The sequence below is a fragment of the Mandrillus leucophaeus genome, unplaced genomic scaffold, assembly GCF_000951045.1.
Source record: "Mandrillus leucophaeus isolate KB7577 unplaced genomic scaffold, Mleu.le_1.0 Scaffold439, whole genome shotgun sequence".
Lineage (NCBI taxonomy): Eukaryota > Metazoa > Chordata > Mammalia > Primates > Cercopithecidae > Mandrillus > Mandrillus leucophaeus.
The window spans coordinates 159,949-164,385 of record NW_012104687.1 but is presented as its reverse complement, the minus strand read 5'-3'; the positions used below and the strand labels follow the sequence as shown (position 1 = coordinate 164,385).

At 48.0% G+C, this 4,437-nt stretch overlaps 1 protein-coding gene across 2 annotated transcripts in view; it reads right to left on the bottom strand.

The window, feature by feature from the left end:
* FBXO42 (F-box protein 42) overlaps positions 1-2,717 on the bottom strand; it is a 112,232-nt gene extending 109,515 nt beyond the window's left edge. The window contains exon 1 of one of the 2 annotated variants that reach the window (XM_011993947.1): positions 2,475-2,717. The gene's annotated coding sequence lies outside the window, so the exon portion shown is untranslated. The remainder of the gene's footprint in view (positions 1-2,474) is intronic. The other variant, XM_011993946.1, reaches the window with a different exon arrangement.
* Positions 2,718-4,437: the final 1,720 nt, after the last annotated feature.

Genomic DNA, 4,437 nt, shown 5'->3' with positions numbered 1-4,437 from the left:
TTAGCTGGGCATGGTGGCGGGCATTTGCAATACCAGCTACTCAGGAGGCTGAGGCAAAAGAATTACTTGAACCTGGGAGGTGGAGGTTGCAGTGAGCAACATCATTGCACTCCAGCCTGGGAAACAAGAGCAAAACTACATCTCAAAAAGAGTTAATTCAATGACTAAAACAATCCTGAAATCACAAAGATAATTATATATTTGTTCATCTTTGAGATAGCTTCTCCTTGGGACCTCAGTATTCTCATAAAATTCAGATGTTTTGCTAGCATTTTCTTTGCTTGCTCTCCATAATAGGTAGGACTCACCCTGCTCTGAATCTTACTAAGGGTTTAAACTACATAGAGCTATTATTAAAGACCCTTCTAGAAATCACACAAAAAGAAGCATCCTAAGTTATTTTTTTCTGATCCTGTTCTTTTTGTAACTAAGGTAAGGAATTGCAAAAGTCAAAATCTGGAGAGCAAGTGATGTCATGGATGTCATGAAGTTGCATCAATACCTGATGATGATTTAGCATAACAGTGCAACATATTATGCCAAGAAGCATGATGAGCCACCAGGATGTTTTACTGCATTAATTTCATGACTCTTTATTAGCAAATTGATATGCACAGTAACTCTCCAATTTTCTACCACAGAGAAGCTGCTGGTTCAGATTTACATCTTTAGCAAAGATACTAAGAAAATCGACAAATTTCTATGGAAAAGTCTTTGATTTAAAAATAGAAGAGGTGGCTGGGCGCAGCGGCTCAAGCCTGGGGTGGGGCAGGGTATCGCTTGACACCAGAAGTTTGAGATCAGCCTGGGCAACATGGTGAAACCCCATCTCTACGAAAATTAAAAAAAAAAAAATTAGCCGGGCGTGGTGGCGCACGCCTGTAATCCCAGCTTCTCAGGAGGCTGAAGCAGGAGAATGGCTAAACCCAGGGGATGGAGATTGCAGCGAGCCGAGATTGTGCCACTGCACTCCAGCCTGGGTGACAGACAGTGAGAGACAACCAAAAAAAAAAAGAGAGAGAGAGAGAAAATGGTCAAATAATAACCTAAAACAGTTGTCATTTTAACAGTGAAAAGCTTTTTAAGATATGCCACATGCCTATGGATCAATGTAGATTGAATCATGTATTTATATTGGCTTGTCAAAAGCAAACAGTTACTGGGTATAAAATGACAACATACAATAGAAAAGACATCCAATCAGATTACACATATGAACACACTGAAAGTTAGCAATTTAACACAGCATCACTAATGGCCGTAAGAGCTGCAGACTTAATTCTAAATGTTCAATTCTAAATGATGGTACTTCCTCCAAATTTTCCTTGTCTCTTTAAATCCATGATGTCATCATTCTTAAGTACAAGTAAAGCCAATTTGTTACAAAAGGTATTTTCGTGTGTCCAAGCAAAAGCAAATGCCTCAACAATTCCCCATGCAAGTGCAATGAAGTCATCATTCCTCAAGGAAGAGACCACAAGGCTTCAAACCGACTTCCCTACATGACAGAAACACAATCGAAGTCTCCCAATTAGCATTTAAACAACAACAAAAGTTGTTCTCAAAAAGGAACAACATAGTTACAATGTCGCTGCCAGCAAGTATGAACTGGTAATGTATCAGAATTTTCATCTAGATCGATCAGAATCCCACCACAGAAAAATTCAAAGACGCTCGCAATTAAGAAACGAAGCTTTTATTTTCCTAATAGAAGTCGGGAGATTTAACAGACAAAACAATTGCTTATTCTGAATCTTAACAATCCGAAGCTTTCAAACGAACTCAGCGCTGAAGTTACTCTGCAGCGACCATCAAGATCTCACAATCGTTTCCTCTTCGCTTACAAATTGGTTCCCACCCTCCACCGTTCCCTTTGCACACACAATTCTCGCCAAGAGAAGCCTTCCACATTCACAGCATGGATTGCTGTCTCAAGCAAGGAAATCCGCAGTTCCCATTTCTCTAGGGGAACACGCAGCAAGCTAGGGGATAGGAAAGGCCTTTTGTGTTTTATTTAACGTAAACCAATTCCAAAATTATCCCTTTGCAGCTGCAGATTCAGAGATGCTGGCCCCTAGCCGCAGCCCCAATTTTGATGCGCACCCGACCCCCGGCTCCCCTCTCGCATAGGAGTGAAAGGTTCGGAGGAGGAATGAAAGGATTATCTGACACCCTAAAGCCATCCTTGCCCGGGCCACAGACCCCTTCACTGCCTGGGTGAGGGGACGAGAACCACCCTGCTGAGGAGAGGGGGTGGGTTCGCTCCCGACCAAAAGGCTGGCTGGAAAGGACCTCTCCTCCTTGCCTCACTCGAGGACGGCGACAGCAAGGCACCCTGCCCAACCAGGACCGACCCCCGCACGGGATACGGGGCCTGCGCCAGACCCCGGGCGCCCGCTGCCCCTTGCCAGTCCCGGGCATAAAGGGCATGAGGCGCCGGCTCCCCACCGCGGCCCGGGGAGGAGAGGCCTCACCTGGCCCAGCCCGCTCCACGCTCTCGGGTTCGCTCCGCTGGCGAAGGTAATGAGGGAGCCAGGGACAGGGCCAGAGCAGAGGCGCTCTGCGTCAGGCCGCGATAGCGGTGCTCGGGGCTCCTCACAGCTGGCGGGACCCCGAGCCGCCCGGAGCCGCCATCTTCCTCCACTCAAACACCGCCGCCGCCGCCGCAGCTGCTGCTGCTGCTCAGGCCGGGAGAAGACAGCGCAGAGCGCGCATGCGCCGGGGTGGGCGCGGAGGACGCGTGCGCACTCACGTCAGCGCGGCGGCCTGTCGCGGGGCGGCCAGGCGGCGGCGCCATATTGAGAAGGGCCGTGGTCACAGACTGAGGTTCTCTGGAAGGTGGAAGGCGGTCGGGGTAGCCAGGCTTCCGCACTCGCCTTCGCCGCGTCTCTAGTGTAGCCTCATAGCCGCACCCACGCTCCGCTGAACTGTCTGGGGCAACTGGGTGGTTTTTCCAGTGGTTTGAGACTAACGTTTAGCCAGGAATTAACTCACTTCTACCCCGAGGGCCCGATGAGCACAGAGGGCTGTGGCCCATGTAAGTGCCCATGGATATTGCCAAGGGGAGGGAAACTCTGCCTGAGGTGTGCAAGAGAAGCCTCCCTTAAATGTAGCCTCGTAGCAACCACTGTGTGAGTTCTTACTAGCTCCGCTTTTAAGATGAGGAAACTGAGGCACAGAAAACGATCAGTTATTTGACCAGAGTCACACACCTAGCAGTGAAGGTGGGCGGCGCGGGAAAGAGGATTTAAACTCAGGCATGTCTGGTTCCCAAGCTCCTTTACTTCCTACTGGCTATCACCAGGGGATAGGATCCAGCAAAGTCCCCCTTCTCAAGGGAGCAAGCTGGTGTGTAGGTGAGAACCTTCATGAGCCCAGCCCTACAGCATATGGTCTAAGGAAATGCCAGATACAGAGTCAAAGGCTTCCATCTAAACTCTGTAAGTCAAAAAAAAAAAAAAAAAATCTAAAGCCCCTCCCCCCCGCAAAACCATCCGAATGGACTTCCTCCTAGGCCAGGGCAGTCTAAAATGTAACCAACCTGAGATTGGTTCAGGCCATGACAGGAAGCGGGACATAAGACATGCCTCATTACACCCTCCAGCATTGACATCAACACAACAGACCTTAAGACTGTCAAGAAACATTTACAATCTATTCTCTCTGGAGCCTGCCTGCCACCTGGAGGTTTCACATGCATGATGAAACTTTGGTGTCCACAACCCTTATCATAACCCAGACATTCATTTCTATTGATAATAAGTTTTTTTTTTTTGAGACAGGGTCTGGCTCTGTTGCCCAAGCTGGAGTCTAGTGATGAGTTCTTGGTTCGCCGCAACCTCTGCCTTTCGGGCTCAAGCTGTCCTCCTACCTTAGCTTCCTGAGTAGCTGGGACTACAGGCGGGCACCATCATGCCTGGCAAATTTTTCCATTTTGTTGTAGACACAGGGTTCACCATGTTGCCCATGCTCGTCTCAAACTCCTGAGCTCAAGCAATCCACTTGCCTTGGCCTCCCAAAGTGCTGGGATTACAGGCGTGTGCCACCGCACCAGGCCTATTGATAACTCTTTCAACTCATTGCCAATCAGACAGTTTTTAAATCTGCCTATAACGTGAAAGCTCCCACTTCAAGTTTCCAGTCTTTCTGCACCAAACTAATGTAGTTTTTATTTATTTATTTATTTACTTATTTTTATTTATTTATGTTTTTTTTTTTTGAAACAGAGTCTTGCTCTGTCACCCAAACTAGAGTGCAGTGGCACCAACTCGACTCACTGCAACCTCCGCCTCCTGGGTTCAACCAATTTGCTATTTGCCAAATGTAGTTTTTGGTTTTTTTTGAAATGGAATTTCGCTCTGTCGCCCAGGCTAGAGTGCAGTGGCGTGATCTCTGCTCACTGCAAGCCCCGCCTCCTGGGTTCATGCCATTCTCCTG